Raw genomic sequence first — 13,608 nt, 5'->3', positions numbered from 1 at the left:
TGATGATGATGACGATGACGACGACGACGATGATGATGATAGAAATAAAGGGTATTTAATTATGTTCAAGGTCCCTAAAACTTCAGTGAGTCATGAGGGTCATTTATAAAATTCCCTAACCATACCCCATGAAGCCACTAATTCACTGAAAGGTGAAACTTCTATCCAAATTCCAGCTTGGGAAATGGAAAATCAAAATATTAATTTATAACTAAATTCTTCCTTTATTTCCCAACACATAGCCCCTAAAATAAGTTGAGGTTTGGTGGTACAAACAACAGCATTCTGCTGTCTAATTTCTCCTGCATAGGGTGACCAACCTTCTGCCTTTACCCAGGACCGTCCTCATTTTAGCACTAAAAGTTTTGCCTCCCAGAAACACATTGTCCTGTGCAAACCAAAAAAAAAAAAAAAAGTCACCTTAAGAGAGAGCAAAAGAGAGATGATTTTTTTTTTTTTTTTTTTTTTTTTTGCAATTCAATCACCAGCAAGAAAATATAGCAGCTTCGCAGCTGGATTCAGCCCACCCTGATGTTTCTGGTTAGTTCAGTCCCATAACGCCCAGCAAGCCACAGAAGGCAATGACCTTGAGGCTCTGAGTGGAGGGGGTGGGCACGGGCACAGCATCCTTCTTTGCAAAAGTTCTGGGTAATTGGTGGAGCCTCTCATTTAGACTTCTCTTGGGGAGGGAAAGGTTAGAAAAAGTCTACCTAGGCCAGTCAGCTTGCTCAAGTTTCACATGTAGTAGAAGCAAAATCCACATGAAATACCGTTCTCTCCAGCCCTTTTTGTTTTTCTTTTCTATTTTTCTTGTTTATTTTGAAACAGAGTCTTAATAAGTTGCAGAGAACCTCATTAAGTTGCTGAGTCTGGCCTTGAAACTGTGATTCTCCTGCCTCAGCCTTCCAAATACTGGATTACAGGCATGCGCCACCACGCCTGGCTTGGAACGGACTTCTGGTGCTTATGAAATCCCACTTGGCCTGATATAGGAATGAAATGAGGCTGAATACCCTGCCTCTATCTGTTATTACCAGTCCGGAGAAGCAGCACTTAATCATAAGAAATAGCACATGCATCCACCCCTAAAACAGGCTCTGACTCCGGTTTCATGTGACCGGGGTTTTAAACCATACATTGACGTACTGTTTGAGCTGGCCATCATCTGATCCTTAACCCCAGGCTATAAAGCTGCAGGTTGTGTTGTAGAAGTGGAGGGGTCTCGGGATTCTGCCCCACCTCAGTACCAGGTACAACTTTACCCTGTTCTGCACCCACCCCAAGTCAGAGGTTCCTTCGCCCTCTGCACCAGAGACAGCAGCCTTAGGGGCGCCACGCAGGGGTCCAACCACAGACCACAGCTGGCAGGGCTGCGGGGAGCAAGTCTGAGCTGTTCGGACGGTTAACCTCAGAGCCCCCGACTCACTGTAGACTGTTCGCCTCCGTTTTCTCCTGACACATTATCCTCCGTTGTCCACATTCTCAAGAGCTGTATCCTGAGGAGGACACGATGTCCATCCACAGAGGTTAAGCAGAGGTTTTCTATCCCTTGAAACTTATTTTCAGAAGGTGGCAGCTTCTAAACCTCAGGGCCCAACGAGATCAAGTACACACAGAGCCCCTGAGGGAGCCTGAGAGGCCCAGCGGGGAGGAGTAGGGAGCCGGCGAGGCCGTCCCTAGGACCGTGGGCTGTGCTCAGTGAGTGGATTAGACAGCACTCCCAACTTCCGGTGTCTAAGGTCACAGAACCTGATCCCTGAACTGAACTGAATTAGACACTAAAACTGAAAGAATTAGACAACGCATACCCTCGTCTAATGGAGTCTGGGGGAAACACTGGGGAAATCAAGAAACACACAAAGGATGAGAAAGTGATGAGAGATTGTCTAGGCTGACGACAAACTGTGCTTGTCTCACTAATGACTGCCTGGCTTTGGGGTGCCCAGAAACTCAATCCAAACTGGTATTCGGAAGGCTGTGGGTCCTTCTGAATACTCAGCAGCTCTGCCGGATCCTTTAGGTCACAAGCTGCTCTTCCCAGGGGACATCTGAAACTCTCTGGTACCCTGCCCCAGACACGGAGGAGCGCTCTCCCTGAGAAAATCCCGTTTGTCACTCCTTCCTCATGCAGGCGAACTGAGTGAGGTCATTCTGCTTCATACACAACTCTTGGACACGCGCCTGCTTAATTGGCCCACACTCCTGTGTGCGTACCCTCCGAGAGGTTCCGTGATGTGCTAGTGATGCAGAGATGAATGTCTAAAAGGCTGCTTTTCTTGGAGGTGTTATTAAATCCTCTGCCGTGGGTTTCTCTGGTGCAAGATCCTAAGACCTTAAAATTTACCAGGCCGAAGGGTAAAGGGAGGTGAAGGAGAGGGCAAGAAGGCCCAAGGGTGCCGACGGGGACGGGCTACGTCACCTCCAGACCTTGTCTTGCCCTCTGCTCTCTCCGGGGCTTTCAATATGTGGAGAATCTTGGTCGTCTCGCTAATAAAAATATGCAGACATTCCCACATGGAAAAAGTTGTAATAGAATGAGCTATAACTCTATCCCTAGTCCCACCACTGGCTTCCCCAGAAAGTTTTTTTTTTCCAATTGATATTACAAGTCATTTTAGTAAAGAACATGTGATTTCTGACACCCTCTTCTAGCATGGGTGAGCACTTTATATTAAGTAGTGTTTATAGTGATGCTGGTGATGAAGGTTGCTACTTCCATAACGTGAAAGTACTGCGTACTGCGTTCACCTGACCTAACTGGACGACAGCGTGGTGCAAACCATCACCGCCCACCTTGAGGACGTGGGAACGGAATCCCCGCCAGCCCCCTATGGTAAAGCTGCTACTGAGCTCTGATGCCTGCAGTCCACCGTGGGAGGGCTGGGATTCCGGCCCTCCTCGGAATCTCCTATGATGCTTCTTTCAATTTTCTTGTCTTATTCTAGCTTTTAATACAGCAGGGACACAATTTATTCTTTATTGTCTTCCCATGCACAGAACTTGGGAAAGAGTATACTCATAATAGGAGCTTAATACCATATTTTGAATGAAGAAATAGTTAAAAATAAGATAATTAACTATGGAGCAAATGAACCTCTCTAGAGTTATCCCACTGAGACTTGCATGAAGAGCCATCCAGGAAAAAGTCCAGCCAGCAGAAACTTAAGCAGGCTCTGTTTATCACAGGACGTGCGGCTTGGCAAATATAGTTGATCAGAGAAGAAAACACCCAAACAGGTGCTAGGGAGAAATAGAGATGATCTTTTTAAAAAATAAAATCCAGTCCAACTCGCCAAGGAGCCTAGGGCGCCTCCAGTTCTTGTGATGGAGCCACGAAACAGCTGAAAGAAAGGCAAACGGGTGGATCCGTCAGTATTTGTTGCCCTGGCTTCGGCCAGCAGCAATTTGAACACAAAGCCACGTTTCTACCAAGACTTTCGCATTTCCAGACTTGAGGCTTCCTCAGACCCCTGGTAGCATGCATCCATTGCCTTGGTTGTTTCAATCTGTGGTGAGTCCAACAAAAAGACTCGCCAGCTGCAAGTGGGGAAGGCTTTCCTGTGCCTGGGCCCCTGGGCAGCAGGGACGGGCCTCTGCTGCTGTAGCCTGGGTGGCCGGGCCGGGGCCTGCACCCACTCCTTCCTCTAGTAACTGGCCTGGAAAAAGGCAAGTGAGGTTCCCCGTGGAGCTCCTCTCCAAGGGAAGCAGTGTGATTTAATGAACTTTTGGGAAAGTATTCGCTTTTCACACCTGCAAGTGGTCCTTTGCTATTTTTTCCTGGTGCCTCAGGACTTCCCACTTTGCTTCTAATGGCAAAAAAAAAATTAATTAATTAATTAAAAATAAAACCCTTCCACCACAGCCTCCCTTCTTAGGGACTAAGTGTCCTTTCCATCAGAGAAGAAATTTCTATTTTGTTTTCCTGATGAAACTAAGAATGGGACCTCGTTGTCGTCCTGTTTGGTACATGGAAAAAAAAGATTTCTTCAAAAACAGACTCAGGAGCCCAGCGTGGTGGCGCACGCTTGTAATCCCAGCATTCGGGAGGCTGAGACCTGGAGGATAGCAGTTCGCGAATAGCCTCAGCTACTTAGTGAGGCACTTTGCAACTCAGTGAGACCCGGTTTCAAAATAAAAAATAAAAAATAGGGCAGGGGGTGTAGCTCGGAGGTCAAATGCCCCTGGGTTCCATCCCCAGACCCGCAAAAAAAAAAAAAAAAAAAAACACAGACTCAGTTTATGTCAATCATGGACAAGTTTTGCCAACACGTAATATAAGGAAAGAATAAAAGCAGTCAATCTTACACTTGTGGCCACAGTTTCCTAGCAAGTCCTTGGGTTCACACCAATCTGTCCTGAGGTCCTCGATTTCTTTCTTCCTTTTACTCATGGTAGACCATGATGGCTCCGTCACCAAAGGGTCTGAATCTCACAGATATGCTCTTCAGAGTCTTCCTTCTGAAACATAGTTCATAGTTGCTGTCTTACACAAATCGAATGAGGAAAAGTTAAGTAAATGATGGGGATCAATAAATAGAATTCTGTTTTTGAAGAGATTTTAAGAAGGTAGGAAAATATTTTGCTTAAGTAAAAAAAAAAAAAAAAAATCAGCTTAGGATTCTGTATTCGATGAGTGTCCTGAAATCATATGGCACTTAATAAACCTGAGTGTTAAGCCGGGTGTGGTGGCGCACGCTTGTAATCCCTGCGCTTGGGAGGCTGAGACAGGAGGATCGCGCAGGTTCGAAGCCAGCCTCAGCTACTTAGTGAGGCTCTCAGCAACTTAGTGAGACCCTGTTTCCAAATAAAGTATAAAATAGGTCTGGGAGTGTAGCCCAGAGGTAGAAAGCCTCTGGGTTCCATCCCCAGTACCACCAAAAAAAAAAAAAAAACCTGAGTCCTGAGTGTTGAGGGAAAAGGGCGGATCTGGGAAAACTGGCCCATTTAGTGAAGTTTTAACTTTTGAAGAATTAGAATATAATAATCAATGCTTCAGTTCTACCAATGGTGATTTAATAGTGCTATTGGTTTGTTTGTTTGCTTGTGTTGTGGTACTGGGGAGTGAATCTAGGGACATTCTACCTCTGAACTATACTCTCAGCCCTTTCTCTCTCTCTCTCTCTCTCTCTCTCTCTCTCTCTCTCTCTCTCTCTCTCTCTCTCTCTTTCAGTACTGGGAATGATGGAATCCAGGGCATTTGACCTCCAAATGACACCCCCAAGCCCTATTTTTTTTTATTCTTCTTTATGTTTGAAACAGGGTCTCACTGAGTTGCCAAGGGCCTCGCTAAGTAGCTGAGGCTGTCCATCAACCCCGATCTTCCGGTCTCGGCCTCCTGAATGCTGGGATCACAAGCGTGCACCAGCCCAGTCAGCCCTTTGTATTTCTTATTTGAAACAAGGTCTCACTAAGTTGTTGAGGAGCCCAATCAATTGTTGAGGCTGGCTAGAAACCTGTGATCCTCCTGTCTCAGCCTCCCAAGTACTGGGAATATAGGCATGTGCCACCACACCCAGCTCATTTAATGATTATTAAATGATTGAGTTTATTTTATAACATCCCAAAGGAAAATGTAGCTGCTTGCATTTTTTTTATTTTTTTTTTTATTTTTTTTTTTTTTTGGTGGTACTGAGGATGGAACCCAGGGGCCTTCTACCTCCGTGCTACACTCTCAGAGCTATTTTATATTTTATTTGGAAACAGGCTCTCTTAAGCCAGCTGAGGCTGGCTTTGAACTTGCGCGATCCTCCCAAGCACGGAGATTGCGTTTCTTTATTGTGTGTGTTTGGGATGCGTGTGCAGCATCCATCCCCATGATAATTAGAAGCACTTGGGAGATGACGTGAACAGGTCACCTCTGTGCCTAGAACCAGGCATCCACGAGAAGGCCTGGGCCCGGGAGGGAGGGACTGTGCGCCAGCTCCTCTTGCCAGCTGCCCTCCACTTAGCAAGGGCAGCCCTTTCCTACTCTCATATGTGGGCAGACTTCACATGCTGGTAGTGCATGTTATGTACATTTCTTCATCTTTTATTCACATTTTATTTTTTAAATAATTATGCAATAAATTGAACACAAGACGCTAATAAAACAGACACCCAGATACTTATCATACAGAGAAAATTTTACCATTTTGTTTAAATTGCTTCACATATTCTTTAAAGAAATAAGACATCACTGTTGAATCCTTCAGTTCCCGTTCAGTTCTCCTCTCTCCTTCCTTAGCGGTCACTTCCATTCCAAGGCTGGTATAATCTTTTCCACTCATGTTCTTTTACTATCACACTATGTGTTTACATCTTCTTGCAATAAGTAGCATTGTTTTGTGCGTTTTTCAACTTACATAAATAACATCATGTCGTATATGTTCTGCAATTCGATATTTTTTTATTCAGACCATTGAGTTTCCAATGTGGTCGAAGCAGGGCCGATTCTTTCATTAATAACTCTTGCCGTATACTCAACTACTTGCTTACATAAGCATTTCACTACTGCTCTTTAATTCACATTTAATTGATCTCTAGAATTTTACTCTTATAAATTTTGTAAGTTTAAATGTCACTAGGAATGGGATAATTTTTCGTGTGTCATTTAAATTTTCTGAAGTTTAAAGTTTTTAAATTGCCATCCTTTGATTTGGAGGAATGACAGAACCTCTCAGCGCTCGTAGCTCATAGATTCCCTTGGGTTTTGTATATAAACGCAGTGTTTATAACCAATGTTTTCATACAATGAACTTGGTTCTTCAATAACCAATCTCTGCTCCTCTATTTTTCCTCATCTCACCACACTATCTTGGATCCCCAGTAAAGTTTCAAACAGAAGCACTGGCAACAAGTACTAATGTCATGATCCCGACATTTTTTAAATGTGTCTAGTATTCAGTCATTAAACATAACATTTCTTGGGACTTGGGGCACTGATTCAATTTATTTAAGAGTCAAAAGTTCAGAGTTCCAGCCTTCTTTAGATTTCCTATGCCTTGAGTCAATATTAATAAATTATATTTTACTGTAAAGTTATACATTTGTCTATATCTATGTAAAAGATAGTCTCATGATTGTTCACTCTATATCTAACATGTTCACCTCTTCACTTTTTATTCTATTTTTCTTGATTGATTTTTTTCTAAGGTTTATCTACTTTATTATTCTTTTTGAGAAACTGGTTTTGTACTTGTTAATCTTCTTTGTTGTTTCTTGTATTTACGTTTCATTAATCTCTGTTGTCACCACTAGTATAGTTCCATCTACCCCTTTTAGTTTACTTTTTATTTTCTACTCCAAATTTTTTTAATTAAATAGTACAGTCATATTTTTCTGTCTTCTTTTCTAACTATGTATTTAAAGCTATAAGTGTCCCTACGTACACCACTTTAGGTGAATATCATGAATACTGTTATTGATTGGGCATATTTTAGTTTTTTGTTTTTTGTAGTACTGGGGATGGAACCCAGGGGCATTCTACCTCCCAGCTACACCCAGTCCTATTTTTTATTCTTTATTTTGAAACAGGGTCTCACTGAGTTGCAAAGGGCCTCACTAAGTAACTAAGGCTGGCCGCAAAACGCAATCCACCCAAATGTCCCAGCCTCCCAAATGGGTATTTTTAAATTTTTGTTGTTCAATTCTAAATATTTTATCATGTGCTCTATTTCAAGCTAGATAATCTAAAGAATATCAAAGGAAATTTTATATCAAAGGAAAGTTTAAAATGTTTGTTTATCTATGTCACAATCTATTATGTAGTCAGTTTTGAAAAACAAAGTTCCAGTGTGTGTGCTGAGGGCAAGATGCCAGTTGTTCCTATGGGGTCCAGCTTTGGTGACAGACAGTAGCACTTAAGAATCAGGCCTCTCTGCCTCCCTCTCTCCAGGCTGTCTCTGACCTTGGTTACAGAAATGGATCTAGGTCAAGTTGACATCAGAGCATGTGTCTCTCCAGGCAGATGCAGTGGAAAATTATGAAGAATCCTCTGCTCTCTTTTCTCCTTCTTTGCTGCATGAGGAAAGGTACTTTTTGGACAAAGTGTAAGCAGAAATGAATCATGACTATTAAGTTACTGAAATTTTGTGGTTAAAATGTTACTACAGCATCACCTTCTCTAACCACAAAAATAGGACTTAATTGCGTTGTCCACTTTTTCTTGTTCTTTCTTTTACCAACTTATAACTTATTTGAAATATCAGTTTCTGAGAGAAGGATGTTGAAATTATTATGATTATCTATACCACAATAGAGCCATTATAGAGTACTAGAGCTAACAATAATTTGGTCTGTTTCAAAATGTAAAATAAAGGATTTTGAAATCCCCTCAATACAAGAAATGATAAGTCTTTGAGGTGATGGATATGTTAATTGTCCTGGTTTTATGATTGCACATTGTATTCATGTTTGAACAATCACAATGAACCCCATAAATATGTGCAGCAATAGGTGTGCAATTTTTAAAGGATTAAATGCAAAAAACTTGCTATGATTATACATTTACCAATTTCTCTCTGTAATATTACCAATACGAAGTTTGTATGGGTTTAATGCATAAAATACAATTAAATCTTTCTAATGAATTGTTTCGGGCATACCACTAATAGTGGTTTTTATCTTATTCTGTAACATAAACATTGACATATGTCATAAATATAGTTACGCTAATTTTATTTGAATGAATATTTTCTTGCCACATTCTTTAATACTACATATATATTCATATATGTTAATAAAATTGAATATATTTTTGCTCACTCTTAGAATCTTCCTTTCAATTGATGTTTTCAGGCTGATCATATTAGTAATAATGTATTGTTTTCTTTTGGGCATATGTTACTGAGGATTGACTCCACAAGCACTCTACCACAGGTCTACATTCCCAGCATTTTTAAAAATTATTTTGAAATAGGGCCTCCCTAAGTTACTGCATGATGACCTCATATCTGTGATCTTCCTGTCTCCGTCTCCCAAGTACTGGGATAGGCTGCACCATCATGCCCAACAGGAATTAATACATTTTTACTATATTTTATATTTTATTATCATATTTTTTTAATTTTTTATTGAACATAAATGGTATACATTTAAACTATATTTGATGTCCACTCCCCCCTCCCACCCCTGTTTTCCCTTCCCCCCTCCCAACAATGATTGTCCCAGGTAACCATGCCATATTCATAATTTTACACATATTTGGATGTGGACCCTCGTTAATCAAGTTCAGCCTTCCTCCTCCTCTATCTTTCCATTCTAGCTTTGCTGGTATTTCCCCTCCATTATCTGGAGTCCCACTGGTATCCTCTACGTTCCCTAGTTTGGGCATGTTAGAGGAAACATATGTACCTTCTCCTTCTGTGCTTGGCTGATCTCACTTAACATAATGCTCTCCAGGACTTTCCATCTTCTTGCAAATGGTATGATTTTGTTCTTCTTTGTGGCTGAGTAGAATTCCATTGTGTGTATTTCCCAGAGTTTTGCATCCATTCATCTGTTGATGGGGACCTGGGTTGGTTCCATATTTTGGCTATTACGAATTGTGCTGCTATGAACATAGGTATGCATATGTTGCTATAGTTCTCTGAATTCAACCCTTTTGGAAAAATACCCAGGAGTGGTAGAGCTGGATCGTATGGTGGATCTATTCCCAGCTTTCTTAAGAATCTCCACACAGATCTCCATAGTGGCTGAACTAGTTTGCATTCCCACTAACAGTATAAGAGAGTTCCTCTTTCCCCACATCCTCTCCAGCATTTGTTGTTATTTGATTTCTTTATGCTTGCCACTCTGGTGTTAGATGGAATCTCAGTGTAGTTTTGATTTGCATCTCCCTGATGGCCAATGATGTAGAACATCTTTTCATGTATCTATTGACCCTTTGTATCTATTCTTTTGTGAAGTGTCTATTTAATTCATTTGCCCATTTCTTGATTGGGTTGTTTTGCTAGTGTAGAGTCTTCTGAGCTCTTTGTATATTCTGGATATTAGTTCCCTATCAGAGTGGTGGCTGGTAAAGACATTTTCCCATTCTGTAGGCTTCCTCTTTAAGTTACTGATGGTTTCCTTTGATGAGAAGAAACTTTTAAGTTTGATGCTATCCCACTTGTTAATTCTTGCTTTAATTTCCTGAGCTTTGGAGGTTTTGTTGTGAAAGTTATTGCCTGTGCCAATATTTTGTAGTGTTGAACCTATGCTCTCCTCTACTAACTTCACAGTCTCAGGTCTAATTTCTAAGTCTTTGATCCATCCATCTTGACTTGATTCCTGTGTTTGGTGAGATATAGGGGTTTAGTTCCATCTTTCTACAAATGGATAGCCAGTTCTCCCAGCACCATTTGTTGAAAAGGCTGTCTTTTCTCCAGCATATGAGTTTGGCCCCTTTGTCAAAGATTAATTGACTAAAGATGTGTGGGTTTGTTTCTGTATCTTCTATTCTGATCCACTGGTCAGTATATCTGTTATTGTGCCAGTACCATGCTGTTTTTACTACTATTGCTCTATAGTATAATTTGAAGTCTGGGATTGTGATGCCTCCTGCATGTTTCTTATTGCTGAGAATTGCTTTGTCTATTCTGGGTCTTTTCTTTCTCCATATAAAGTTCATGATTGATTTTTCTAGGTCTCTGAAGAATGTCGCTGGTATTTTAATGGGAATTGCATTGAATCTATAGATCAGTTTTGGCAGAATGGCCATTTTGATGATATTTATTCTGCCTATCCATGAGCACAGGAGATCTTTCCTTATTATCATATTTTGTTTGTCTCTTTATTCTCTTTTCCTGACTTGTATTAGTCTAGTTTTCTTCTTTTTGCTTTACTTTTAAGAACTACTTATATCCTTTCTCTCTCTCTCTCCATGTCTGTCTCTGTCTCAATGATTCTACTATTTGAAGATGAAGCTTCTTGTAAAATCAGAGAAAGTGTTAGATTATCTTTGATGCCTCCTCAGTTACTTCACTGAGAAACTGAGGCCCTAAGGATCTAGACAGAAATCTGAGAATTAGAACAGACCATTTCCTTGAATTCAGCTCCAAAAAAACTTGAACAATCACCAATATTTCTGATTTTGCCCACAGATATTTTTAAATGCTTTTATAGGTGCACTGTAGTCTCACATCATAATGCCGTTCATACTGCCAGTGACGTACACACGCACAGCACTAGGCGAACTTTCCCTCTGTTCCCTCCCCTCCCCACACATGATGTGGAGGTTGGCATAGATTCTCACATATGTACATAAGATTGGAAGTGGAAGTGTTTCTTTTTCATTAATTCTCCCTCCCCTTCCCTATGCCACCTCCCTCACTCCACTGGAGTTTCTCCTCGTTATTCAAAGACCCTCTTGTATCCTGATTCCACAGATATTTCTATGTTCAATCTTCTCAATCACTGTCTTTGTTTAGACCTTCAACCTCTCTCAATTGGAGTACAACAGCATCCTAGCATGTCTCCCTGCAGAGGTATCTAAAATTATTCTGTTAATAGCATCCTAGCATGTCTCCCTGCAGAGGTATCTAAAATTATTCTCTTACCAGTCATATTTCTTTCTAGAAAGCTCCAATGGCTGCCCCAAACTGTAAGACCAGACTTAGAAAGCATAAAAAATTGTTGGCTACCTGCTTATTCCTTACTTTCTAGCCCAGTTCTTGCCATATTCTTCTGTCAACTTTTGACTCTAGTAATACAAAAGTACTTTCAACTCCTATATATATCATGATATTATACATCTTCTGGACTTTTTTCATGCTAGTTCCTTGTTCTTAGTGTCCTAAGATATTTTTGCTATTTTTTTAAAACACTGAATAACTCAACCTTGATCATACTTCATGAACTCTGGAGCTCAGTGACAGGAAGCTTTGAGCTACGCCCAGATATCTTGGAATACTCTCTCATTACTACTGTCCTGGGTCCATGTTATAAGCAGCCCAAGGACATAAATAGATTAAATGTAGAAAAACCAAATCAACAGCTCTGGCTGAGCTCCTAGACAAGTGAGCCATCTTGAATAACCTGCCTGTTGGGCCTTCATATGCTACCAGCCCTAGCTGCCATCTTACTGCAGCCACATGAGAAACCCCAAACATAACTTCTCCACTAAGCCCAAGCAACAAGCGGAGCATTCAAAATAATGACAAAATGCTATATTAAGCCAGTGAGCTTTACGGTGGTTCTTAATGCAAGAACTAAGGGATAGAATTTTGTTTTAGATAGATAAATAGAATTCAGCCAATAATTACCTGTTCAGCTATAAAGGAAACTGATACTTCAAAAACTTTCACTTGGGTAGATGACATTTGAATTTCCTATAATTTAGAAATCTAGTTTACCCTAGGTAAAACAGTCCATTTACAAAGTCCCTGTGCTGTAGACTGGTCTTCCCCATCCCCCATCCCCAATTCGTATATTGAAATGTAATCAACAATGTGATGATATTTGGAGAGAGGGCCCTGGGCATATGATTAGGTCATAAGGATAGAACCTTCATGAATAGAATTAAGTTTCCTATAAGAAATACCCTAAAGAGCTTCCTCTTTCCTTCTGCCCATGAGGACATACTGAGAAGGCAGCTCTCTATAAACCAGAGAGTGGGCCCTCACCAGACACCTAATTTATCAGTCCCTTGATCTTGGACTTTCTGGCCTTCAGAACTGTGAAAAATAAAGTCATGTTTTTTATAAGCTGTTTGGTCTGTGGCATTTTTGTTATAACAGCTTCAAAGGATCAAGATAGATTCTGAACAAAACATTCAGCTAAGGATAGTTGCTGAATAAATGGATAATTTGTTTTTCAATTACTTCTTGGCCACATCACAATCTTTGGCAATGCTAATCTAGAAACCATGTAAGAATCAAATATATCTGCTCTCTAAATTAGACAACTAAATGAATTTCACCTGGGAATGAGACAGTTGACCAAAATGCAGCTATAAAGTCCAGACCAATTGAGAAATAAACTATCAATACCAACTGAACAACAATAATAAAAGGATGGTCTACTGGTTGATTCAACTTGGGGTCATTCTAAAGCAGATGTATCCTCCTCAGTGGTGGGATTCTTATCAGCCTTATTCCTCAGACTTACGAGTATCTTCTGAGACGATCAGAGAAGGAAATGTGAGGTTGGAGGTAGAACCAGATATGCCTGATCGGCTCTTTCAGTTTATCACTTTTCCGAGAAATGACTGGGAAAATGCTCAGTATTAACTTCAGTAAAAATGAGCTTTCCTACCAAAACAGAATATAAGGTTTGTAGAGAACAGTCCTGTATTTGCTGCCATTGTGTAACCACTGGTAAAACACACGATTTCAACTGGACTGTGAATAAAAGTGAGGGGGTGTCAGTGAGTTACTGTCCACAGAGATGAGAAATTTTTTTCAATTTGATAGATATGAAATAATGTTTTCTTATATTGTTGGCAATTTAGGTTTCTTCTTTGAAAATTTCCTGTTCATATCCTTTGCCCCCCGCCTTTTTTTTTTTTTTTTTTTTTTTGGTGGTGGTACTAGGGTTTCTGGAAACCCTTCTACCTCCGGGCTACACTCCCAGACCTATTTTATACTTTTTTATCTAGAAACCTTTGCGATCCTCCTGTCTCCGCCTCCCAAGTGCGGGGATTACAAGCGT

Source organism: Muscardinus avellanarius (assembly GCF_963383645.1).
Source record: "Muscardinus avellanarius genome assembly, chromosome: 12".
NCBI lineage: Eukaryota > Metazoa > Chordata > Mammalia > Rodentia > Gliridae > Muscardinus > Muscardinus avellanarius.
Note: the sequence above shows the minus strand (reverse complement) of the source record.